This window comes from Trachemys scripta, chromosome 3 (genome assembly GCF_013100865.1).
Source record: "Trachemys scripta elegans isolate TJP31775 chromosome 3, CAS_Tse_1.0, whole genome shotgun sequence".
NCBI lineage: Eukaryota > Metazoa > Chordata > Testudines > Emydidae > Trachemys > Trachemys scripta.
In genome coordinates this window covers 61,473,258-61,500,914 of record NC_048300.1, presented here as the reverse complement: position 1 = coordinate 61,500,914, position 27,657 = coordinate 61,473,258, and the positions used below count along the sequence as shown (strand labels likewise).

The window sequence follows — 27,657 nt, the reverse complement described above, 5'->3', positions numbered from 1 at the left end:
CTACACCGCGGGGAGTCAACAGGAGAAAATCTCCCATCGACTTACCTTATTCTTCTTGTTGTGGGGTAGAGTACAGGGGTCAACTGGAGAGCGATCTGCAGTTGATTTGGCGGGTCTTTACTAGACCCGCTAAATCGATCACAGGTGGCTCGATCTCAGAGCGTCGATCCCTGCCGTAGTGTAGACCTGCCCTGAATGTCTACCCGGGGAGCCTGTTAGCTGACGCAAGATTGTCAGTTGGCACGGGCCCATAATGGGTGTCTGTGACAGGATCCCTGGGATACAACCTGGGACTGTGAGACTGCTGTTCCCCCTTAAATCATTAATCTGGGTTGTCTTTCTCACAATGGCGGCAAGTAGCAAACCCCTCCAGGTGATGTTACCATTCAGTACAACTGCATGTGGAGCCCCACACCTAGCTGGATTGTATGAATGCTCCCAGAGCCACTCATGAATCACACCAGAAAGGCACCAGCCAAATATCTATAGCTCCCGTCCTTGTTCCTTAGGAATATATCATCTTGTACTGTGTAAGACCCTTTCTTGAGCAACAGAAGTCGAAGTAACTTAGTTCGACTTACCTGGCCGTCCTCACGGTGGCGAGTCAACTGCCACGGCTCCCCCGTCGACTCCGCTTACTCCCCCGTCGACTCCTGCCGAGGTGGAGTATGGGCGTCGATTTGCGGATCAATTTATCGCGTCCAGACACGACACGATAAATCGATCCCCGATACATCGAACATTACCCGCTGATCCGGTGGGTAGTATAGATGTACCCTTAGCTTCGGGACCAGTCTCTTCAGTTCCAGCGTTCTCGTTGCCCTCAGCGTAGGTGGGGGAGAAGAGAGAAGATGAAGCAGGTGACCACTGTGTTCCTTTTTATACCTTTGTTCCATGTGCTTGGAGAACCGAAGTCCAGGCACGTCTGGTGGGCATTGCTGTGTCACCAGGCAAGGGTGAGCAAGTCCCCTGGGGAGGCCTTGTGTAAGTGAGTCATTGAATTGTAATTCTCTTGCTGGACCATGGCGGTTGATCGTTGTTTGACACCCGCCCGGGCATTGGTTAGCTCCCTTGTTCTTGTCTCTGGGGATCTAATATCTAGGCAATTCCCCACTTCACAGCATATTTTAGTGACAACCATATGACTCAACCCCATAACTTCATATGCACTAATGATATACATCAGGGGTAGGCAACCTCTGGCACGCGTGCCAAAGGTGCCACACGAGCTGATTTTCACTGGCACTCACACTGCCCGGGTCTTGGCCACCAGTCTGGGGGGCTCTGCATTTTATTTTAATTTTAAATGAAGCTTCTTAAACATTTTAAAAATCTTATTTACTTTACATACAACAATAGTTTAGTTATATATTATAGACTTATAGAAAGAGACCTTCTAAAAACATTAAAATGTATTACTGGCACGTGAAACCTTAAATTAGAGCGAATAAATAAAGACTCGGCACACCACTTCTGAAAGGTTGCCAACCCCTGATATACATATTTAGATAGAGCAATGGCTTTCAGCAAATCATAGCCTTTCCCATGATATCTTAAATGGCGCACTGTACATGAATATCACAATTATATATAAAAATATATAAAATTATGAATATGAGGGTTGCAGGGTGCTCCCCTGATGTATAGAGTGTCACAGTGTCTAATTGCAGTGTAGACATACCCTTAGAGCCCCAGCTGTGCTGCAGGATGGGCAGTTAGGAAAAAAGCCACTTATCACTTGTAAATTGACTGTATTTATTTTGGAATCAGTAACAGCCCACAGTATGTTTTTTAGAGTCACTTTTCAGAGTAGAACTGCACATTAAAGTCAATGAAACAAATCATCAGGACTTTACTTAGACCCAAATCATTCTCTAAGGAGAAAAGCATGTATGGGAAATGAAACTCCCTGAGCTTCTTATGAGAGTTTCCACCAGATTTTTTTTTAAACAGGGATGCAGTTTTGTCCCTCCCCACCCATGTGAAACAAGTAGGCATTTCATCCCCAAAATATATGGTTCTCCTGAGCAGGGCCAGCTTTAGGCCGATTTCTCCGATTCCCCCGAATCAGGCCCCATGCCTAAGAGGGCCCTGTGCCCGCGCCTAAGAGGGCACTGCGCCCTAAAGAAGAGTGCCTAACTTAGGCGCCTTTTTAATTTTTTTACTCACCCGGCAGCAGTCCGGGTCTTCAGCGGCACGGCGGCGGCAGGTCCTTCACCCGCTCCGGGTCTTCAGCGGCATTTCGGCGGCGGGTCCCTCAGTGCCGCGGAAGACCCGGAACAAGTGAAGGACCTGCCGCTGAAGTGCCACCGAAGACCCGGACCGCCACCAGGTATTCGAATCGGGCCCCGCACTTTCTAAAGCCGGCCCTGCTCCTGAGTTCAGTGGGGATACACTAGATGTCAGTTGCTTCCACACTGCCTTCTGTTCCACTGGTGCTTTCATCCCAACTTGTTCAATGGACGTGGTGGAGCCAAGCTGACTAGAGCTTCACTTGCCTACAACTGCACCCAGAGCGTCTCCCCTACACACATCCGCAAAAGAGAGTGGGGCTCTATCATGGAAAAAGGGGCATGCAAACATTAAACCAGCTTTGGGCAGGATTCACTCTTCTGTTTATTCCCTGCTGGTTTCTTTGAGCATGGGGAAGATAATGCATGTTGCACACCTTGCAGTTCTGCCCCCTCTAAATCCCCATCTCTGCAGTTGACCATCTGTCCACATACAGGTGGGATACAAAGAAAGCATCACTTATGAAGCACCTTGGTTTGGATTTAATCTGAGATTTTCTTTCCCTTCATTTAATTTTTAGAAAATACATTTTGCTGCTTTCTAAGAAAACTCTTCAAAAAAACTGCAGTTTTACTATAATAAAAATCTGGGAAGCCCAAAAAAGCAAGGATAATCAAAATGAAGGCTGAAATCCCTCTCTCCTTGACTCAGGCAGTAATAGAGGTGCCTGATGTATTGCATGTTTTCAGAACAGTGAGTGAGTTTATGTAACATGTTAAATCTTATACACAATATAGTAGGCCAAGGACAAAGGGGCAGTCTGAACTTACCACTTAATTGCTCAGTTATCATTAATAGCAAATGGATTAATTACTTTTATTACAATTAAAATAAATTAATAACACTGCTCAAAACAATTCCCTGAATTTGCCTGATGGTGTTCATTATAATAATATTTATAGTCAATAAATGTAATGAAAATATTATATAGTGCACTTTAATTTAGATTCCACTGAATTTTTGCTTTGCTTAGGTTTAGACATTAGTGTTCCAGTACCAAGAACAGCAAATTGTCATCTTTGTTACTCTGATGTAAATGCAAGAGACTCTGAAGTTGTGTACTTATTCCAGAATTACATTGGTGTATGTGAAATGTCAATCTAACCAAAAGTGTCCTTGCTGGTCCTTTACTAAAAAAAGACAAACACGAAGGATAAGAAAAAGGACCAAACTCAGCTGAAATTGAAATGAGAGACAATAAAACAAGAAAAACAAGAGATCTCTAGAAAAAGAAGAAAGGAAAGACAATTCCACAAAATACTGAGAGTCTCATTCTAATCGCTCAGTGGTACATTAAATAGGCTTTTTAGTGAGCTGGCCATGCTGACATCTGCAGAAGGGGCTTCTGAAGAATAAGGGAGCTGGGTATTAATGAAGGCTTTGTCTATGCTTGGAAGTGTTTGCTGGTATAGATATACTGGCAGAGCTATGCCAGAAACCCCCCCTAGAGAAGATGCAGCTTATTATGCTGGCAGAAGTTTTTTGGGGTCTTTTGTTTGGTTTTTAAACAAGTGTAGCCTAATCCAGTTCCCCAAACTGAATAAGCTGTTCTGGCAAAGGGACTCTTCGGTGGTATGATGGCATCTGCACTAAGGCTTTTGCTGGAATAGCTATGTCATTTAAGGGTGCAGGGCCGGCTCCAGGCACCAGCATTCCAAGCAGGTACTTGGGGCAGCAATCTGCAAGGGGCGGCAGTCAGTGTGTTTTTGCCGCTCCAAGCAGCGCGCCGAATTGCCACCGTGGACGGCGGGGGCAGTCCGTGTGCCGTTACGGCAGCACAGTCGTTTCCACGGCGGTGGCAATTCAACGGCAGCTTCTATGTTCAGCTGCCCGTGGGGGCAATTCGGTGGCTTCTGTCTTCCGGCTGAAGACAGAAGCTGCTGCTGCCGCGGAAACACGCATGCCGCCCAAATGGCACACAGACTGCCCCCACCGTCCACGGCGGCAATTCGGCGCGCTGCTTGGGGCGGCAAAAACAGTAGAGCTGGCCCTGTAAGGGTGTGATGATTTTTTTTCCCCCCTTCACGATCTTGACACAGCTATGCTGGCAAAAATTTTAAGGATAGACAAGGCCTCAACAAGAGAAACTCTATTTCTAAACTTTCTTGAAATCAATCTTCCCAAGTCCATTTTCTTTCTTTCTCTCGAGATCCACAGCTGCGCCACAGCAGTGTTTGACATAAACCCACCTATGCCAATTCTCCACCCACCCTGATCCTGAAGGATGCTTGGGGTCACTGTCTGGCCACTACAAGTTAGAACAGCCCTGAGACTACTCTAACAAACACTGATGAATAATGATCCTGGCACACCACTGTCAGGCAACACGTTCCAGCCCTGCTCCCTTCTACCCCTTACATGCCCTCAGCCTGCCACAGAATACAAGGCTTTGGAGCAGGCATGAACTGGCATAATATTGGTACTACACTATTGGAATCCTCAGCTACTCTCTCAAGGGTTAAGTCTACTGCCCCCAACATTACGCCAGCTGGAGATTTCTCAGTGCATGTTCTGCAGCTCTCTGTTCCTGTTGGACTGTAGGAATGGTGCAAAGGGCCCAGAGTAGGGGCCAGAATGTGGACCAAGTTTTGTTAAGAAGATTTTTTTGAAACAAAAGAAATAGTATGTGGAACAAATTTAATATGGAACTTTGCAACGCTCACCTAAAATGTAGTTACAGTGAATGAGAGGAAACATAGTGCTATGACCAGGGGTGCAAGTAACTTCAAGGACTTACCAGTACGCAGGGCGGCCGGGGTCCTGGGCAAGGTGGGTGGGGTGGCTCTGGGCCCCCAAAAGGGGCGAGGCTAGGGCCAGGGGCTCCGATGGCGATTTAAAGGGCCTGAGGCTCCAGCCACTGCCAGGAGCCCTAGGCCCTTTTAAATGGCCAGGCCCCAGGGCAGCTGCCCCTTTGCGCCCGTCCACCCCCGGTCAGGAGCCCTGCCGGTACAGTGCTTAACGTGCTGCCACGGCAGCACTTTAATGTCGGCTGTGTACCGGCCCGTACCAGCGGCCACTTTCTTACCGGTACGCTGTACCGGCTTACTTTCACCTCCTGGCTATGATCCCCTTAGTCAGCCTGACAGTCTCATGTCTAGTTCTTCTTGTTAGAGTGTCTCAGAGTTGCTGCCTGCCAAACATCTTTGTCTCTTCTGCAATCTTCTTCTCCTTTCCCCTCTCTCTGATTATACCTTTAGAAGTTCATTTGATTAGCCCAACTAATCATATAAGATACCCCCAGCCTGCCAAAGTGCTGTCTCCCTCAGGGGACTGCTGGTCTCATGCTCCTGTTTTCCCCAGTCATTCCACATTGTAATCAGTGTAACCTATACAATGTAGGTTAGCTTTTCTCTAATCTCTTTGAGAGTATACAAACACATTACAATAGAACCTCAGTTACAAACACCAGAGTTATGAACTGACCAGTGAACCACACACCTCATTTGGAACCAGAAGTACGCAATCAGGCAGCAGCAGAGACCAAAAAAAAAAAAAAAAAAAAAAAAAAGAGCAAATACAGTACAGTGTTAAACGTAAACTACTAAAAAAATAAAGAGAAAGCAGCATTTGTCTTCTGCATAGTAAAGTTTTAAAGCTGTATTAAGTCAATGTTCAGTTGTAAACTTTTGAAATAACAACCAGAACGTTTTGTTCAGAGTTATGAACAATCTCCATTCCCGAGGTGTTCATAAGTCTGAGGTTCTACTGTAGATGTCTCTAAACATTTTTGCATCACCCCTTTCTGGGAGGTTGTCCAAGCTAAAGTTCTTTAAGGATGTCCCTGATTTAGCCGATGGTTCCTGCTTTTAAAGAGGCAGGTGTTTTCATTTCTTTCATAATTCATTCTTACCAGTAAGTCTTCTCTAGATGAAATCTAAATAGACCAATTAAAACCCAGTCTGCCACAGTGTCTCATCCTGAAATCCAAATAACACTGTCACTTGAGTTTTCTATTTCCTAAAGTTGAAACCATGGTCTCCTGCCTCCTACTGCCTCACCCCTTCTTTTCAGAGAAAAGTTGGACAAAGGCTGACTCCAGTTTAAATCTCCATTTCTATGGTATGTTGGGACTTGGGGTTACTCAGATCTGACTCACAGGATCCCATCCCACCAGCACAGGGGGAACTCTAGTAGCCGTCCCCTCACCCATGGGTATTGCTGGGGAGAAAAGGGATATGGTTCCAGTAATGGTCCTTTGGGATCATGGCCAGCTGGTGTAAATTAACTTGTGCCAGGGATCTAGCAGGCCCCAGCGGCAGGGAGACCAAAAAAGGCTTAAAGTTACCTTTCCCTGCCCTTTGCACTCCAGTCACACAGCTATCAGCAGGGCAGGGGAAGGTTGGATTTCAACTCCAAACTTCTGGAAAACCACTGAACAGGCAGCCCTAACTTTGCCCCAAAGTGGGTCTGGATTATCAAAACATTCTACGTCATATTTTGGATGAAAATTGAATTTAGAAAGCAGATTGTATTTTGATTTGTCTTTCTCATTGCACAAAAGGCACTGTCACTAGAGAATCACCCTCTCAATCTTCTCACCTACACTTACCCACTGTCATTTAGAATTGGTTCTATTGATGCATCAAGCATCTCTCAACTGTTTACTATCTTCACTATTAATTATTAATTGGGAACCAGTGGGATGTGAGCCCGTCACCTGCAAATTCCAGATCTGTCTCCATAGAAGCCCCATCTGGTTAGCCTCATAAACAAATCTTCAGAAAAAGACTTTTGGGTGGCTGCTAGTTTTAAGGGTGGATTTGTCGAGAGCCCAAGTTACTTAGGAGCCCAGTCCCCACTGGCCTATGCCGCTTATTCATTTAAATGCTTTTGAAAATTCCATCCTGAATTCTTATTTTGCAATCTGTCTTCTCTAGAGAAAATGCTTTTGTGCTTAAGGCAGGGCCGGCTCTAGGTTTTTTGCCGCACCAAGCAAAGAAAATTTTGGCTGCCCCTCCGTCCCAGCCCTGGGCTCCTCGCCGCACCCCCCTGCTGCCCCAGCTCTGGGCTCTCCCCACCCACCCACCCACCCTGCACCCGAGCTCTGGGCTCCCTCATTCCTCCCCACCATTGCCCCTCACACACACCTCCTGCCGCCCCAGCCCTGGGCTCTCTCCCCCCCCACCTCTGCACCCTCCTTCCACCGCAGTCCTGGGTCACTGGTAACTTGCTCCCACAGCAGGTCATTCAGCATGAATTTTAGATGTGCACAGAACACAGATAGGATTGGTTCCCATATGGTTACAGAAATGCAGTAAAGTGGAACAATTTTCAGCTTGTGTGATTGGAGGATATCTGGATGCATATTATAAGACTGTCCTACATAAATGCAGAAAAGTTGAGGTGCCTTTATTATTCTTTTCTTCCACTCTTTCTTTCTATGGGGAATTTGCCAATGCAATATCACTGTCTTCCTTTTAAACAAACAAACAAACAAACAAAAAGGCAATGGCTGTTGAAAATAACAATTCCAGTCCTAATAACCAGTGGGAAGCATTTCTTGCTCAATTTTATCCTACTTTTTCTACAGCAAGTTACAGTGGATCAGTATATTTGATTTGGAAGAAATGAACTAACAGCTACCCAAACTGAGCTTGAGCACTCCTGAATTTTGAGGTGTTCAAATCTGGAAGGCAAGTGCTGGGGGGGGGGACGGAGGGGGGAAGGGAGCTGTGGCTCCGCAGGGGAGCATGGCAGCATGTATGCAGCAGTGTGTCTGGCACTGCGTGGAGCCAGACATGCTGGTCTGAGTGGCATGGTAAGGGGGCTGGGGGGTTGGATGGGGCGAAGGTTCGGGGGGGCAGTCAGGGGACAGGCAGCAGTTGGATAGGCATGGGAGTCCCAGGGGTTTGTCAGGGGACAGGTAGGGGGTGTGGTCCTAGGGGGGAAGTTGGGGCGGTCTCAGGAGGGGGCAGTTGGGGACAAGGGGAAGGGAGGCTTAGATAGGGATTGGGGTCCTGGGGGCAGTTAGGGGCAGGGGTCCTGGGAGGGGGTGATCAGGGGACAGGGTGCAGGGGGGGTTGGATGGGTTGGGGTTTCTGGGGGGGGGCAGTCAGAGGGGGTGGATGGGGGCAGGGTGGGGCTACCCTCCCTCCCTGTGGAGTGTCCTATTTTTTGAATGTTAAAATATGGTATCCCTACCTTCCCAGTGCAGCTCTCCATTCACAGCAGGCTGCAGCATGAAGTCTCAGCTACCTCCCCCTCTTTCCTGTTGGTAGTGGCCAAGGGAATGCTGGGAAATGTAGTTCTTTCCCTGCTCCAGGGCTGGCTCTATAGGCAGGGAGCTAACCAAGGAACTACAGCTCCCAGGGCCCCCTGTTGGTTCTCAGCTCCCATGCTGGATCCCTGCCGCCCCTGCAAATGGGCTGCCCCAAGCACATGCTTGCTTTGCTGGTGCCTAGAGCTGCCCCCGGCTTAAGGCAGTATATTTGCAGTCTGGATTGTATTCCCAACAATGCCTTAGACTTTGTGTCACCTTGGGCAAGTCATTTAGGACAGATTTGTAAAGGTACGAAGGATCCTAAAGATGCAGATAGGCATTAAGTGGGACTAGGCACTTTTAAAAACCCCTTTAGGTGCCTATCTGCATCTTTAGAATCCAAAGTACCTTTAAAATCTAGTCCCTAGGCCAGGGGTGGGCAAACTACGGCCCGTGGGCTGGATCCGGCCCGCGAGATTGCCACCCCCATAGTGCCGCGGGCTCCGCGCTGCTCCTGGAAGCGGATGGCACCACATCCCTGCGGCTCCTGGGGGGGACAACACAGAGGGCTCCTCGCCTGCGGGCAAAGCCCTCCACAGCTCCCATTGGCCGGGAACGGGGAACCGCAGCCAATGGGAGCTTTGGGGAAGGTACCCACAGGCGAGGGCAGTGCACGGAGCCCTCTGTCCCCCTCTTCCCCAGGGGATGCAGGGACATGGTGCCGGCCGCTTCCCAGAGCGGCACGGCATGGGGCCAGGGCAGGCAGGGAGCCTGTCTTAGCCCTCCTGCGTGCCGCTGCCATCCCAGAGCCGCTCCAGGTAAGCAGTGCCAGGCCGGAGCCTGCACTCCGAACCCCCCTGTACCCTGCACCCCAACCCCCTGCCCTGAGCCCCCTCCCACACCCCAACCCCCTTCCCTGAGCTCCCTTGTACACCCTGCACCCCTCCTCTGCTCCAACCCCTTGCCCTGAGCCCATTCCTGCACATCGTGCCCCCTCCCACACCCCGCACTCCCTCCCGCGCCCCAGCCCTACATTCATGGTCCTGCATGCAATTTCCCCACCCAGATGTGGCCCTCGGGCCAAAAAGTTTGCCCACCCCTGCCCTAGGCTGAGGTTTCCAATGGAGCCTGAGGCAATTAGGCACACAGGTCCCATTGAATTTCAGTGAGATTTGGGTGCCTACCTCCCTTAATTTCCTTTGAAAATTTTCAGCATTAATTTCAGTTTCTGTTCCCCATCTATAAAAGGGGATAATGATGCTTCCTTTCTTCCACTCTTTGTTTGTCTTCTCTGTTTAGGGTGTACATTCTTTGGGGCAGGCCCTATGTGTTTGACAGCACCTAGCCCAATGGGTCCCTATCTTGGTGCTACCGTAATACAAATATTAAATCTATCAAAGGTATTAATTAGGCATCTCTCACCCTGGCATCTGAGCACCAAAGATACCATGCTTCCCACCAAATCCAACTATTCCCAAACCAACTTTAGGGTTGTGCTCAGCTTAAACGTGCATGGCTTTTGGAAGCTTGGCATAGCATTGTTTGAAGGGGAGATTAGTGCCACACCACATTTGAATTGTCCTGCTCCCGGCATTAAGGTCAAATTAAAATATAGAACCTTGTAAGGTGAGAAACAAAACTGAACAATCAACAGGGATGCGCTTTCCATTCGAGCTGCCCCTGCCTTGGCTTAAGGCTTATCTACTGTTTGTCAAGTTTAAAAAAAAAATTAGTTGTGGAGCACATTTCCCCACGTTCCAGTCAAATGCTTTAGCAAAGGCTGCTGTTATGAAAAGGTTTTCTAATAAGGAGAATAATGATCTTCAGATTCTGACCTCCTGGCACAACAGTGAGATTTATCAGAAGGGGCATGTGACTAGTTAAGACACACAGCCCCAGCTTGAAGGAAACAGCTGCTCATTTCATGCTTTAGCACTTGGCAGTTGGACAAGGAAGGGTGATGTTTGTGTTGAATACCTCTGCAGAACCAAGTACAGTAAGTGATTTTCCTTGTTGTTTTTTTAACTGCCAGTGCTTTCCTATTTTCATTTTAGACCTCTTGCAAAAACACTTAAGGGTGAGGCATATTTTGTCACCTCACTGATAAACAGTCATTCATGTTGAGAATGACTATATTTTTTTGGACCCTTTATTAGTAACAACATTGTTCGTTGTTGCAGAAATAAAATGGGTATCTTGTTTTGTCCTAGTTCTAGCAAGAGAAAAGGGTATTTGTTTACTAAGATGGTGATATGGAAAGATCATTTATGGTCCATGTGTTTTCTGTTCTCTGTTGACCTCCAAGCAGAACTCTGAAATGGATTAGGGCACAAATGGGGAGTACTGTCATTATTATATTTGACTTTACAATATTAATGTTGAAAATCTACAAAGGAATTCCATCAAAACAATGCAATCCAGCTTTAAAGAGTTGCTTGTGATTAATGTTACTCTGTGTTGTATGCTGATGAATGAGACTGGATTTTTAGAAAGGAAAAAATAGAAATAGGCAGATAGATACAAAGGGGAAAGCATAAGATGTGCCAGTAAAGGCTTCATTGATTGACAATCCTAGATAATAGACGTATGCAATCCTGCCAAAAAACAGGGATCACCAAGCCTCCTAAATATCTCTGGCCTTCAGAATCCAATTTCTATTTGGATTCTTTGAGAGTTTTTTAAACTTCAGGCATTCTTTCACTTTCTGATAACTTGTGTCCTAACATCCCAGGATCACTGTGTATTGGTCTAAAATGTGCAAGAAACATAAGTGTTATAATACACACTGCAAAATAGATGGATTTTTACACCACAACCAGTTATTATTTAGGCCTGGGACATAGGAATTGCCATACTGGAACAAATCAATGGGCCATTGAGTCTGGTATCCTCCCATGAGAGTTGATTTGTACCAGATGCTTCAGAGGAAGGTGAAAAGGGGTGAGTGTGGAGATCAGGGGAATCCTGTCCAAGATGATGTATATAAAGTCAGAAGGCAATTTCAGAGTTATGTTAAATGCAAACACCAGCTAGCTTTTGAACCTTTATTGTCCTACAAAGCTGGGTGGAACAATTATTCTGATGCCAGCTTGCCAACAGGTCCAAAGGAGAAAATCAGCAGATTCTTGCCTAGTGCCCCCAGAAGAGGTAGTAATATAGAAGAGTACAACCTCTGCCCTTTCCCTCACCCTATGGTAGAGAGGGGTATTTTGGGAGTGGGAGGTGGTAGGCTGGAATGAGAACTGCTCTCCATATATTATCTCACCACAAACTGGTGGGAATTCTCCACCTATGTTAAAGGTGAAAAAATCAGGGCTGCTTGAAATTCCACCAGTTTCCAAATGTCTTTTTTTATTGGCTATAACCCTGACATAGACTAGCTGGAGCACACAGCACTTCAGCCACACCCCATCCTTCTGTTCTCTGGCCCTTCCCCAAACCTGACCCACCCACTATGCAGGAACAGTGGGGGTGGGATGGGGGATTGGCAAAAAGCTGTTATACCTGGTCTGTGCTAGCTGGAGAACCTTCAGACTAGCAGAATATTCTGTGGGGCCAATTCTAGCCCCTTTGGGGCTAGAATGTGCAGTCAGTAGCATAAAGGGGCTGCTTTATAAAACAGACTCTGGCACTGGTGATTATTACATGGTGAAAATGATGTAATTACACAGTGCCAAGATAGTTTGCAGATACCGGAGAGTTATTTCTGAAAAAACAGCAATGAAGTAACTATTTCACTGTGCTGCAGGCACACCGTTTGTGCCTTTGAAAATCTCCCCACTGTGTATATTTCCTGTTAAGATCATCTAAATTTTGCAGACTTCTACAATGAGATTGAAAACAAAACTAAAAGTTCTAAACCTTACACACACAAGTAATCAGTGTTATTTAGCCTTAATCTGTAATGTACCTTTATTAATTGTTTTATCTTTTCATTATAAATAGAACTTAGTGCTCAAGGAAAATGACTGATTGATAGCACTGCTAGATACTCAAATCCTCTGTCCACAGAACAGAGAAAACATGAGCAATGACAGCCCAAAGTTCTCCATGCTGCTATTTTATTTCAACCCTTATCTCAAGTTCACTTTGTTGTTTATTAAGCAATGGCCATGTGCTTTGAAGGATGAGAGGGTATTGCAGACTATTCAGTTCTTGGCCTTTGTGATGAGTTTCTGTTAATGCTAGTGTAATTCTGAGGATAGTTCCTGCTGCTATTCATGGAGTACCATATGAGTGTAGAGTGCATTACAGACAATTGGAAATTAAGATCTGTGCACTAGGGAAGTCTTACCATCAAGGACCTGATTCTGCAAAACCTAAGAATGCACTCAGCTTTATGCATAGTGGTCCCATTGATTTCATTGAAGTCAATGGGACTACTTGTGTGTAAAGTTGAGTGTGTATTTATTTTTATTATCATAGCACTGAGGGGACCTCATCATAGACCAGAACCCCACTATGATAAGTGCAGTTCAAACACCGAATAAAAACACTGTCCCTGCCCACAAAGGGTTTACACTCCAAGTATAAGACACAACAGATGGATGTAGACAAATGTAGGGGGAAGAACAAGGAAATAACGAGTATTGGTTAGCATGACGGGCAGTGGTGTCTGCACACTAACAGCCTAACCATTGTCAAGTCTTTCCATGACCAGGATGTAAAGGCCCAGTCCTCCGACATGCTGAGCACCTGCATCTCCCATTAACTGCAAAAGGAGTTGAGGCTGCTCAGTACCTCACAGAAGTTGCTCACCACTTGGTAGGATCAGAACCTGACTGACGAACAGTCCATGGAGTCTTTTTTTGGTTACACAGTAGTAATTATAGGAATGATATTGGTGCCACTTCATAGAAAGTGTAACTACTTTACACTGGACTCTAGTGAGAGGAGACAGAACAGATTCTGTTAGCCAGGATGGCATCCTTGTCCATCTTTAGAAACCATGCACGTGCTCCTATCTCACAGAACTTTAGCAGTTTCCTACTATATGATTTTACTTTTATTTTTCATGATAAATAGAGTTTAGAAAACATTTTTATGTATTCTTATTAAACTAAAAATCCACACTTAAGGTCAAATACAAATAAGTGGAAATTAAAGATTTGCTTTTACAGATCTCTGGACAAGCATATTGCTGCTTTACAAACTAACTGAAGAGCGAATACAGCTTCACCAACCCCATTCTTTCACTGAAAATGCTATTGTAAACAGGGCCGCTCCTAGGAAATCCCTAGATAAAGAAAGGAAACTAGATTTGAACATGCTGTAAGGGTTTGCTTGACTTTTTACCAAAACTGTCTGGATCTGGCTACAAAAAGCTTGCCCAAGTACCTTTAAAAATAATTGTTCCTCTGCTGGTAAATCTGTATTATGATGTTTTGATTTTTCCACTGTTGTATTTTCAAGTTAGCCCCTTATTTTAGACAGCAATACATGGCAACATATTTGGTGAACAATACAGTACTATAGTGCTAGCTTAGCGAAAATTAATTGTTCACATTATAAGGATTTTTTTTACCTTTTTATACAAGTTATTTTGAGTGTTCAGTCAATAGCATTTGGGGATTCAGGGAGTTTCAGACCTCAGACCTTATTACTAATTGCAGCTGTGGCTGTATAATTCTTAAAGATCAGATAGTAATTGTTATAAAACACATATTAAAGGCATGGAAGTCTTAAAACATAATGACCTGATTCTGATCTCATGTACATTCACATAAATCTAGAAAAGTCTATTGAAATTAACGAACTCCAGATTTTTTTAACTGAATTCAAAATCCAGTCTACAGCCTCTGCATAGTTTTTTATCAGTTTTTAAATTTAGAGAGAAATGAAACTTTAGGAAAGGTTCAAGAAAATCAAGTAAGTGCATTCCTGTGGAACTTCAGGCATTAGTAGGCCCATTGACTTCCATGGGACTACTTCCATGTGAAAAGTTAAGCATATGTGTAACTGTATTCAGGTTGGGGGTCAGTGTGTGGGAGTGTGGAAATACCCACAGCTCTGAAGTTGGTGGCTCATCAGAAAATACATCTTCCTCTGAGAATTACTCTGATTGTTTTGGTGGCCATCTGGTGTCTCACTTCTCTGAAGCACTACTCCCCTTCTACTGTGTCCTCTGACCACATTCAAATAAAAATATTTTGGTTTGACTGTACACTGTACACGCCCATCTCTGAGCTCTCATTTCTTTTTGGTTAATTATATGGAATTCCACAGCTGAGGGGAAGACTGTTCCAAAGTCTGAAGAATCTGCCCGAGTTATTAGTCAGTGTTAAACTCAAGAACTTGAGCTCTTCTGGTCTAGATTTGGTATATTTTCCTATTACAAACTGAAAACAACCACTTCGCTTTAAATAAGCGTGAATGATTCATTGATCTTGGTAGTTCAAAAGTCGCTGGTGTACTCTCAGATGTGGATATACCACAAAAGTTGTGTTGCTTTAACTATAGCAGTATACATGTATATAACTAATACTTCAGCCTTTCTCCTTCTAGTGGTGATGCATTTGCTCTCCCTGAAGTTCCTATAGTAAGAGGTGATGCTTCACTATGTGAAGCACAGACCTAGTTGGGGGCAGAGGGGTGAGAGAGAGCAAAGAGCATGGCAGCAGCAAGGAATGCATGAAATAGCAGCTCCCATCTAGGTTCTGCCAGAGAAACATGGATTTTTTCATTAGAGAGAGAGAGAGAGAGAGAGATCATTACTTATTGTAAGCAGACAGCTGATTTTCAGTGTTACCAGCCAATGAGCAGGCTTTAGTAGTGGAAATTATATGCCAGAGTAAAACAGGCATGTATTCTGACATTCAACAAGTATTTTCTGTTCACTCTCATACACTAAATGTAAAAGCAGCGTTAAAAAGGTATATCTACAGATAGCTTAGAGGCAAGCCAGATGTCCGACTCTGGCTGATAGATTGCTAAATATGGTGCTGTTACTTGTTCTGATACAGGGGTCTTGAGTTACGGGTTACACTCCATTCTCTTGCTATTATACCATATTCTTGGCATCCCCCTACATTTTATATAAAGAAATGGCTTTTCCACAGTTAAGAATTCCAGCTCACTAACTCGAATATCAGCGACAGGATGTGGGAGGTTATATCTTGTCTCTGATATCATGGGACCAACACTGCTACAGCAACATTGCATATAACTATATCCTCCTGAAATAGCCAGCATTATACATGAGTCTTAGGGATTTGCTCACCATAGTTCATAACTCTCTCATCCCTCAATTAATTTTACCACTCAGCTCCAGAAGGCCAATATTTAACTCATCTCTGCCCCAAGGCATTGGTGCCAGCTCTCACAACGCTTGATGTTTTCAGCTGCAGAATCAAGAGAGTGCTTGAGAATCTCAGCTTACCTTTTTTTTTTTTTCTTTTTAAATGAAAGTTTCCAGCTCTTAGTTGCAGATAAAAGCTTGGAAACATGACCCAAGTGTAACTAAAGGCTCAGAAAAAGAACTACATATATATATATTTTAATTCTCATGGTTTTAAGCCAACCTTGTGATGTTGAGGGAAGGGGGCTTACTCACTCAATTTTATGCACATAGGCAGCCCCACTGAATTCAGTGGGATTAATTACATGTGTAAGTGTTTGCAGGATTGGGAACTAAATCATTTAACTAGCCTTCTAGAATTTATAGAGGCTTTATCACTATACTGAACTACAATCCTGATCAGAATAACCACTGAACTTCTGGGCTTACTATACTGCTGATCAGGTGGCTTCCTTAAGAGTCTAATAACCCCCTCAGTTACTAGAGATCTCGTGCTCATTTTAGCACAAACACTCATGCTTCCCTGTGAAATTCACAATAGCTTATTTTCTGGAGTTGCTACAGTTTCCAGACTTCTTATTTCAGTGTAGCAGCCGTATTAGTCTGTATCCGCAAAAAGAACAGGGGTACTTGTGGCACCCTAGAGACTAACAAATTTATTTGAGCATAAGCTTTCATGGGCTGCAGCCCACTTCATCAGATGCATAGAATGGAACAAATAGTAAGAAGATATTTATACCTACAGAGAACATGAAAAGGTGGAAGTTGTCATACCAACTCTAAGAGGCTAATTAATTAAGATGAGCTATTATCAGCAGGAGAAAAAAAACTTTTGAGTGAATTCAATTCAAATTTCAGAGTAGCAGCCATGTTAAGTATCCTCACACCTTCTTGTCAACTGTCTGGAATGGGCCATATTGATTATCACTACAAAAGGTTTTTTTTCTCCTGCTCATAATAGCTTAATTAATTAGCCTCTTAGAGTTGGTATGGCTACTTCCACCTTTTCATGTTCTCTGTATGGATATATATCTTCTTACTATTTGTTCCATTCTATGCATCTGATGAAGTGGGCTGAGAGGCAGACACTGAGAAGGGGATCCACAAATGCCAGAATGCTGGGTGGCTCCCTGCCTAAGATAGCCAAGGGGAGATGCTGATGTGTTGCGCCCTACCCCTTTCTCAGAGATAGGTTCCTAAATCCAGGCTGCAGGGAGGCACCTAGCTCTGCTGGCAATCCACAAATGGGAACCCCTCTCCTGCCCCTCTGGAGGCAACTACATAGTTTCTTATAGGAGAGAGTTAGGCTCCTGCCTCAGTCTCCCTCAGTCTCTCCTATTGATGCCGTTCTACAGTGAACAAAGAGTGACTGGGGGAGAGACAGTCTCTAATACAGTAATTTGGGCACCCACCTGGGGGACAGGAGACCATGGGTTCAAATCCTTCCACCCTCTCAAGCAGAGAGGAGAGAATTGAACCTGGGTCTCCCTCTTCCCAGGCTAAAAGTTTTATAAGGTGAGTGGCAGCCAGATTTTGAATGGGACTTGATCTGTATGTGCTCTCTGAGCATGCATACTGGATCGGGTCCCTGGATAAGTTAGGTGGCTGAACACCTGCCTTCCCCCAGTTTGTAAATTGCTCTTGCACTCAGGTGGGAGATGGGCATCTGGGAAGCCTGGAATGAGACAGCTGTGCACATGTCTAGAGGCAAAAATGTAGGCACCAAGGGAATTTTTACTGTGAGAAATTTAGGCACCAAGTAAGTTTAGGCAGCTACAGGATGTGATGGGATCACAGTGGGGGACTTAAGTGCCAAAAAATGGGATTTAGGTGTCTCCGTAGCTTCATGGATTCCATGCACAGAATAAAATTGGTGCAATTGCTAGTGTTGACACAGCTCAACTGTAAATTTGCCTGAATGGAAGGGAAGTTATTTTGAAAATCTGGCCCTGCTACTAGGTGCTCAGTATTTGAAAGTCTGGCTGTAACTTCTTTTAAAAAAAAAAAAAAAAATCTAGCTCATGATTTCTAAATCAAGCCCTTCCTGTTGTCACTGACTCTAATTCCTCCCACACTTTAATTTCCTCTTCTAATCTGAGTTCCTTTTTCACCTGGGATTTTCTCTACACAGGATGCAGTCAGGTTTTCACACAATAGTTGGTTTGATGTTTCCAAATTACCACTGCAGCTACTCTGTCAGGTGACCAAACAAGCCTTTCCAAATTTTCTGATTAAAATAATCTGTTCAAGAGACATTAATGCTCTCATGTTAAAGCGGAGAGTAAAATCTCTTACCAGTGCCCTTCACCCACATACATGAATTAATTAGGCTGGTCTGGGAGTTATGTTCCAGTCTACAAATGTTTGGGGAGAACTCACACTAGCCTGTACAAAGGTGTTAACTACCTCAAGTTAATTGGCAATCTGTTTACCTCAGGATTAAAAACTTCTAGTGCAGCCAAATCCTCAGTGGAATATTAAATTCTGGTATGTTAAAGGTAGAGTAGTTTATATACTGAAGTTGTCACAGAATGACAAAGCTAAAAGAATATTGCAGGCACAGAATCTGCAAAAAAACACATATCTCTAATATCCCCCACAGACTTTTTTCAGGAGAAAATAGTTTGGGCTGTAAATATTGTTCTCATCACTCCCCTTGTTTTACAGACTTCCAGGGATGTAAGTTAGTAAACAAACATTCTGAAATCCAACTGGATAGACCAATGATGCTTTATATTTTTATGAGATCTATTGCAGTGTATGCTGTTGTTCTTGTGGAACTGGGCCTGTGTTGGAATAGTTGTTAGTTAAGTATCTTTTAGTTAAGGGTTTTAGGAAGGAACCCCTACAAGTCAAGCCAAAGAAGGTCAAATTTCCCATTCTTGTTTGATGTCCTGTACGCTTAAGTATTGTTCTCTAGTGAGTGTGTGTAAGATGTTGGGTTTTTTCCTCCCTTCAGTGGAGAAGGGTTTTCTTATTTAAAAAAACACACATCCCTCCCCTTTGGGGGGTAGTTATGCTATTCTTTTTGTTTTTAGTCTCAAATAAGCTTGCATTTCCATGTCATAAATCTTCTAATGGGATGGGGGAAATCTGTTGTAGCTAGTAAGTTTGCAAAATAGGGTTTTAAATCTTTAACAGGTCCACTGATGTAACTTACGTAATAGTGTCAGGCTGATATGTATACTGTTTCTTAATAATGCTTGCTGTGTGCCAGTAACTTAGAGAGATTAATTTTTTAGCAGTAGGCAGAAGGAAGGAACTGCACTGATGCTGTGTCTTCTAATTCTTTACTCTATCAACTTGTTTTCAGAATGTTATAAATAGCACTGGAAGCTCCTTGTCTTTTTTTATGTTATTGTACTGATCAGTTTCTTCTCCCATGACAGGCTGTTGTCAAGGGAATGGGGCTTAATCAGCTGATTCTTATTTGGGAGGAAACAAAACAAAATATGTATCTAAATCTGATCAAACTAACTACTGAGAAAAGTGCAGTGTCTTTTCTGCTTCACCGTGAATAATACCATTTTTTTCAGGAAAGAATTAATATTTTAAGAACATTTGAAATGTTTGGATTCAAACAACACCATTTATATACCATTTTAAAAAAAATTCTCCCTGCATCATTGTTCAGAAACCATGAGTCTGCCATTGTTTCACTCCCCCTCCCTAGGGAAGCTTGCACAAAAAATAGACTAGGAAGGAAGGCTCTTCATGTATTTTGATGTTCAGCGTCAGTGGGCCAGATTTATTAAAAGAATGACTTGTCGAATCCTCCCAATTCTAATTCACACAGGTTTCTGCCTACTTTCCTCTTGGGCCATTCATGTGTGAATTATGAGCCATCAATGCTTTGTGCAAATGCAAAATCCTGACTTTGCACAAGTGCCAATTTCTGTGGTTGCTGTCCATTGCACACTCAAGTGAATTTGCATGAGTTCCCAGGGTCCCACAGCTGATCTGCCAGATGTCAGGCATTTGGCTTTGATCTCATGTCCCCCTACATGCATAATTTGAATCTATCGTGGCTCTTTAAAGATGAGCTCTTATTGATTAAGTGGAACACTGCTGCCAGGAAGCGGAGAGGGTATTATGTATCAGTCCTGAACGGCTAGTCTCTGCTCCCCTCCTGCTTGGGGAAGGAGCAGTTGTATGAGAGCCATTCTCTGTGGTCATCAAAGGTAAAGGATCAAGCATAATGCCCTCAGAATGGCTCTTTCTTCTTGCTTGGGTGTTATGATATGTAAGCATCCTTACCCTGTCCCCCCCATTTTTCTACAGCCCCCTTTTTCTCAGGCACCTACCTTCCTACCATCTTGGGCTTTGAAAGTCTCTTGCTGTCACCCCCAGTCTAACTGCCCCATGTTGCTTACACATGGTTAAAGTATTTCTGAATCTGGCCTTCACAACGGACACAGTCACAAGAGAGAAGATGAACGATGTAATGTTTTACGGTCAGCACTAGCGAAAGTTATCTTCTTTACAGTAGGAGGCCACAAATGTATCTGAAACTAATGTGCATTTCAGAGACAGAATTATAGGTGTAATATATGAAGTAATAGGAACCAAAAGGAAAAATAGGCACATGATCACCCCTCAACATGGAGATCGTATTTACAAATCATGATAATCGTTTCTGGTTTTACTTCTATTGGGCGTATTTTAATATATTCTAGTTCAGCCATTTCTAGAGGCTTTAATTATGTGAAAAAACTGTTCTGAATTAGTAGGGGGTTTGGTGGCCACGAAAAGTTTTAAGTCAAAATGGGGATCCTCATGTTGCTAAAGTTTGAAGTCCACTGAGGTAGACAGTAAAGAAATTAGAAGAGATGGAATGGATAAAACAGCGTCTGGGCCAAAATCACTTTGGGGAAGAAAGCTACTAGAGGCTCCCTGATACAGTGCTTGTGGTGTGTTACAGACCACCAGGATCCAATTGGGATATGGATAGAGACCTCTTTAATGTTTTTAATTAAATAAATACCATTAGGAATTGTGTGATTATGGGAGACTTTTGAAAAACAAATTCTGAAAGCGAAAGTAGGTAAGGACATAGAGGTGAACGGTAATTGGGATAAAATATAACATGGTTTTACAAAAGGTAGATCATACCAGACCAGCCTGATCTCCTCCTTTGAGAAGATAACTGACCTTTTAGACAAAGGAAGTGCAGTAGATCTAATCTACCTGGATTTCTGTAGGGCATTTGATACAGTTCCACGTGGGAAATTATTAGTTACATTGCAGAAGATGGGGATTAATATGAGACTTGAAAGGTGGATAAGGAACTTGTTAAAGGGGCAAGTACAACGGGTCCTTTTGAAAGGTGAACTGTCATGCTGGAGGGAGGTTACTGGAATGATCGGTCTTGGGATCAATCTTAACCTTATTACTGACCTTGGCGCACAAATTGAGTGTATGTAATAAAATTTGCAGATGACACAAAGTTGGGAGGTACAGCCAATACAGAAGAGGACCGGAATTTCATACAAGAGGATCTGGACAACCTTTTAACCTGGAGTAATAAAAATGGGATTAAATTTAATAGTACGAAGTGCAAGGTCATGCATTTAGGGACTAACAACAAGAATTTTTGCTATAAGATGGGCACTTATCAGTTGGAGGCGACAGAGGAGGAGACAGATCTGGGTATATTGGTTGATCACAGGATGACTATGAGATGCCAATGTGATGCGGCCATGAAAAAGGCTAATGCAGTCCTAAGATGCATCAGGTGATGTATTTCCAGTAGAGACAGGGAAGTGTTAGTACCATTATACAGAGCACTGATGAGATCTCATCTGGAATACTGTGTGCAATTCAGGTCTCCCATGTTTATGAAAGATAAATTCAAACAGGAACAGGTGCAGAGAAGGGCTGTTAGAATGATCCGAGGAATGGAAAACCTACCCGTTTAGATTGACCAAAAGAAGGCTGAGCGGAAATATGATTGCTCTCTATAAATACATCAGAGGGATAAATATCAGGGAGGGAGAGGAGCTAAGCACCTATGTGGACACAAAAACAAATGGATATAAACTGGCCATCAATAAGTTTAGGCTTGAAATTAGGCAAAGGGTTCTAACAACCAGAAGAGTTAAGTTCTGGAACAGCCTGCCAAGGGGAGCAGTGAGGGGAAAAAACCTAACTGGCTTCAAGACTGAGCTTGATAAGTTTATGGAGCGGATAGTATGATGGAACTGCCTACAATGGCATGTGGCCCATTGGCAACTGCCAATAGCAAAAATCCCCAATGGCTGGAGATGGAACTCTAGGTGGGGAGGGCTCTGAGTCACTAAAGAGAATTCTTTCCAGGGTATCTGCCTGGTGGATCTTGCTCACATGCTCAGAGTCTAACTGGTCGCCATATTTGGTGAGAGAATTTTTCCTAGGTCAGATTGGAAGAGTCCCTAGTGGGGTTTCCACCTTCCTCTGCATCATGGGGTACAGGTCACTTGCAGGTTTAAACTAGTGTAAATGGTGAATTCTCTGTAACTTGAAGTCTTTATACCATGATTTGAGGACTTCAGTAACTCAGCCAGAGATTAGGGGTCTATTACAGGGGTGGGTGGGTGAGGTTCTGTGGCCTGCAATGTGCAGGAGGTCAGACTACATGATCGTGATGGTCACTTCTGACCTTAAAGTCTGTGAGTCTAAGGGACCCAGATATGAAATTGCAGAAATACAAACTGTGGTATGTAACCTATGTCTTAAATCAGCCTCTGTATCAGATGACTGGAGGATAGCTAATGTAATGCCAATTTTTTAAAAAGGCTCCAGACGCGATCTTGGCAATTGCAGGCTGGTAAGCCTAACTTCAGTACCAGGCAAATTAGTTGAAACTATAGTAAATAACAGAATTATCAAACATGTAGATGAGCACGATTTGTTGGAAGACTCAACACTGCTTTTGTAAAGGGAAACCATGCTTCACTAATCTATTAGAATTCTTTGACGGGGGTCAACAAACATGTTGGACAAGTGTGATCCAGTTGGTATACTGTACTTGGACTTTCAGAAAGCCTTTGACAAGGTCCCTCACCAAACGCTCTTAAGCAAAGTAAGCAGCCATGGGATAAGAGGGAAGGTCTTCTCATGGATCAGTGACTGGTTAAAGACAGGAAACAAAGGGTAGGAATAAATGGTTAGTTTTCAGAATGGAGAGCGGGAAACAACAGGGTCCCTCAAGGATCTGTGCTGGGTCAGTGCTGGTCAACACCTTCATAAATGATCTAGAAAAAGGGGTAAACACTGAAGTGATGATGTTTGCTTGCAGAGGATACAACATTACTCTAGATAATTAAGTTCAAAGCTGATTGTGAAGAGTTACGAAGGGATCTCACAAAACTAGGTGACCTGACAACAAAATAGCAGATGAAATTCAGTGTTGATAAATAAATGCAAAGTAGCGTATAATCTCAACTATACATACAAAATGATGAGGTATAAATTAGCTGTTACCACTGAAGAAAGATCTTGGAGTCCTTCTGGATAGTTCTCTGAAAACATCCGCTCAATATGCAGTGGCAATCAAAGAAGCTAACGATGTTAGGAATCATTAGGAAAGGGATAGATAATAAGACCATAAATATCATAATGACACTCTATAAACCCATGGTACACCCACACCTTGAATACTGCATGCAGTTTTGGTCAACCCACCTCAAAGATACATTAGAATTAGAAGCGGTACAGAGAAGGACAACAAAAATAAATTAAGGGTATAGAACAGCTTCCATATGAGGAGAGATTAAAAAGACAGCTATTCCGTTTGGAAAAGAGACGACTGAGGTTGGGCTATGATAGAGGTCTATAAAATCATGACTAGTGTGAAGAAAGTGAGTAGGGAAGTATTATTTACCCCCGTCACATAACACAAGAGCCAAGGTTCACCCAATGAAACGAATAGGCAGCAGGTTTAAAACAAACATAAGGAATTACTTCTTCACACAATGCACAGTCAACCGATAGAATTCATGTCCAAAGGATGTTGGGAAGGCCAAAAGTATAAATGGGTTCAAAAGAGAATTAGATAAGTTCATGGAGGATAGGTCTATCAATGGCTATTAGCCAAGATGGTCAGGGATTCAATCCCACACTCTGTGTCTCTAAGCCTCTGCCTGCCAGAAGCTGAGACTGGACAACAAAGGATGAATTACTTGATAATTGCCCTGTTCTGTTCATTCCTTCTCAAGCATCTGGTATTGGTCACTATCGTAAGACGGGAAGCTGGGCTAGATGGACCATTGGTCTAACCCAGTATATGTTCTAAACCAGTTTTGGGTAGGGGAGTTCAAAGGGGCAGATGGAATCCTTTGTCCAAAACTCTAAGCTGTGGAGCAGCTCTGCAGTTGGTTATGCAGCCTGTTGGATACAGTAGCATCTCTTGTTAGAGGACTTGGCAGTACTGACCAGCCCTGAATCAATTAGCCACATCACTGTCCTTCTCCCTATGAACACTACCATGGAGCACTGTGGTGTGCAAAGTTCCCCCAGCATGGCTTCTCTGAATCCTACCCTTCCCATGCTGCTAAAAGATGGAGGTTCCACTGTGTTTACGGCCTTCTGCCATCCTTCCGTGTTCCACAGGATTTGGTCCTTTATGTACAGTATTGCTGGATCAGAGTTCACTATAAAAGATTCCACAGTATCTGGTTCCACTTACAACAAGGTCTTTTGGACATAGGTATTCCCTTGTTCGGGGAAGCAATTCGAAGTAAAAATGTAGTTATCTACATAGTAATAAGTAAAAGTACTGACCACTTACATGTAAACTTAAAGGCTTGTGAAAAGCTCTCTAGTGGGCAGGGCCGCCCAGAGGATTCAGGGGGCCTGGGGACTTCAGCAGCGGGGAGCCCCCGCCACCGAATTGCTGCCGAAGACCCGGCACTTCTGCGGCAGGTCCCAGGGCAGAAGGACCTCCCGCTGAGGGTCTTCAGGGCACTTCGGTGGAGGGTCCCGGAGCGGAAGGACCCCCCCGCCACCGAATTGCCGCCGAAGACCCGGAGCGGAAGAAGCTCCGGGGGCCCCGGAGCGAGTGAAGGACCCCGCTCCAGGGGCCCCAAAAAACTATTGTGGGGGCCCCTGCGGGGCCCGGGGCAAATTGCCCCACTTGCACCCCCCCCCCAGGCGGCCCTGCTAGTGGGGAGGGAAAACATCTAGAACAGTGACTTGCCTATCCTACTGCCTGTATTAACAGTGGTCCAAACAGATGTTTTATTTGCCCTTACCCCCATGGATTTAAAGGTACGGCATTTACCTTGCCCATGTGGTCTTCCCTCTTCTTATTTATTTATTAGTAGTCATGTTTGTTTACAGTAGTGCCTAGGAACCAACCAAGAATTGGGGCCCCATTGTGCTAGGTGCTGTACACGGAGCAGTAGACAGTCCCTCTCCTGAAGAGTTTACAATTTAAATAGACAAGACAAATATAAAGGAAAAGAGTAAAAATATAGAGGATATTCTAAAGGCAACTTCTCTTGAGATTTTTAATTTCTTCTGAGCTCTCTTGTGCTTTCTGCTGCTATTAAATTTCCCTGTTCGGCTGCTTGCACTCAGCTTTTTGCCTTTCCCTTGAGCAATCATGTGGCTGAAGCTCCTGTTAATAAGAGCATCATGGTTTACTGAAAAAACAACAACCAAGAATGCTTTAACCTTGTAAAGAAAGTCTCTCTCACATTTCCTTTGTGAAGTTTATGCGTGAACCAAGAACCATTGAGGTGCTTGAATGTCAGAGCTGGAATTTTCATCTGTGTCTCTGTCACTAGGCAGAAGAAAAATGGGCTACTTTATTTAATTAGCAGGGAAAATTCTACACATACAATTGTGCCAGTTTAACTAAGGGGGTAGTTTAAATGTAACTTCGTGTCTGGACATTCTGAAATCTGTTTAAACCTGATCTATTGGTTTAGTGTATCTCTAACCAATATAATCAGTTTTAAACCAATATGAGTGCCCTCATAGGGGGTTTGCACTGGTTTGATTAAATCAATTTTTAAACTAATTTAAGGTAAATTGCTGTCATTTGTGTATGTAGACCACCTCTTAGTAGCCTCTTGCAGTGAAGATGTCTTTTGGTTTTACAACTGACAACCGTAACCATGACTTAAGATCATTAAAGTTTAAATGCACATTGTGTTCACAACATGTAATGTTTTTGTTTCTTTGTGCTTGCACTTATGAAAGTGATTCAACAAGTATGAAAAAGATCACCCATTGTACTGGCAATATACTCTGTTTCTAAAAAGAACTCTGTCACAGCATTTATCCCAAGAGCTCATTACCTGTACGTTCATTTAATCAGAACTTGCCTGACCACACCACCACCATATAAATAACTTCCAATAATATTACAATCACAGAACAGAATGTTTAATTGTGCCACAAAACTACCAGGGATGAGGCAAACTGATTAGTTTGCTTAATCAACTTCCTGCATATGTGGGTTCAAGGATAGATAACTTAATTCATTAAGACTTCCTACCCATGTCTATGTTGCCACAGACCTTTCTCCCTTCCCAGAAACAGCACTTCTGAATAGCAACATCTATCCAGAAAGGTGATGTGTCAACGGATAAACATAACATATTTTACACTGTGACTCAGTCCCCAGAAATATTAGTGTTGTGTCCCAAGTTACAGGGAGCGCTTTAAAACAAAGCACTAAGAATTGGTACATAACTATGTCAATTGTATCTACACTATCTGAGTGTTCACTCAGCTCCAGCTAAGCTCTTAAGATCCTGTCCCAGCAAACACTAGGTACACTGTAAAATTTGGAGTAAATTATCTCCTTTGAAACGAGCTTGTTAAGAATTAAGAGGGGATGGCTCCAGATAATTACAGTAAGGTTATTTACAAGGTGTTGCTACCTGTGTCCGACAAGCATTTATTAATTACTTTTATTATCTTCTTCTAAACCTGTGATTAACCAGCTATGACTTTTATTGTTCTGCTATGATAAGAGCAAAAAGAAATTCATCATGGGATAAGCTAGCCTTGCTGAGTAACACTATAATCTTATTGGTGTTGCCTTTGTCTCTACTCCTCTACCCTTACAGTTACTGCTGTTTCATTACCCATCTCCTTGTGTCATTTCAGAACTAAATTGGGAAGTTTCTTGGGGCAGGGATTTTGTCTCTCATCTGTATTTGGAAGCTCCTAGCACACTATCTGATGCAATTCAATTATTGCCATTTCATCTGGCCAGTGAGGAAAAAGTTGTTTTAAAAAAATACTCATTGGCAAAACTCCTCTCTGATTTTGCTTCCTATGAAGTGAAAGACTGCAATCCAGAACATATTATGTTTTCACTCAGCTAAAAGTTAAGGTGCACATTACCCACAGTTCCCTCTCAAACACTTAAGAGGTGCCTGCACTCTTCCAGGTGTATTTCATTTCTCAAAAATATGCTAAGGAAAATTTGAAGGGTAAACCTTATTAGCTCTCCATGAAGGAGTAAATGGGCATCAACGTGTGTCTATAATCTAGGCCAATTTCCTTTGTAGGCAATTATGTTTAAAAGTTTGTAAAGATGTTGTTCTATAATATTCCTGTGTTAGTGGGTAGGGTTACATGGTAAGCATTAATGCTGTTACCAGAACCATAACTCTAGATTTCCAGCCTTTACGTTGTTTTGAAATACACTCAAATGAGATTCCATTTAAGATTTTATATTTGTAACTTTAATGCTCTCTCAATGAAGATTTTGTTTGTTTGTTCTGGGAATTATACATATAGCTTGGAACAGAGCATGAGCTTTATGAATGTAATATGTTGATTTCCAAATAAGTACCCTAAAATTTCACACCACATACTATGTCTGATGACATGATTACATTCCTCCAGACTCTCTACCTTCTCTTGTCCT

General features: G+C 43.4%; 1 protein-coding gene across 4 annotated transcripts in view; it reads left to right on the top strand.

Moving 5' to 3' along the window:
• Window positions 1-27,657, top strand: part of RASGRP3 (RAS guanyl releasing protein 3) — a 99,899-nt gene that overhangs the window by 16,967 nt on the left and 55,275 nt on the right. For 2 of the 4 annotated variants that reach the window (XM_034764908.1, XM_034764905.1), the window contains exon 1: window positions 10,417-10,487. The exons of the other annotated variants lie outside the window; for them this stretch is intronic. The gene's annotated coding sequence lies outside the window, so the exon portion shown is untranslated. Of the gene's footprint in view, window positions 1-10,416; window positions 10,488-27,657 lie in introns of those variants that run through there. 4 annotated transcript variants of the gene reach the window in all.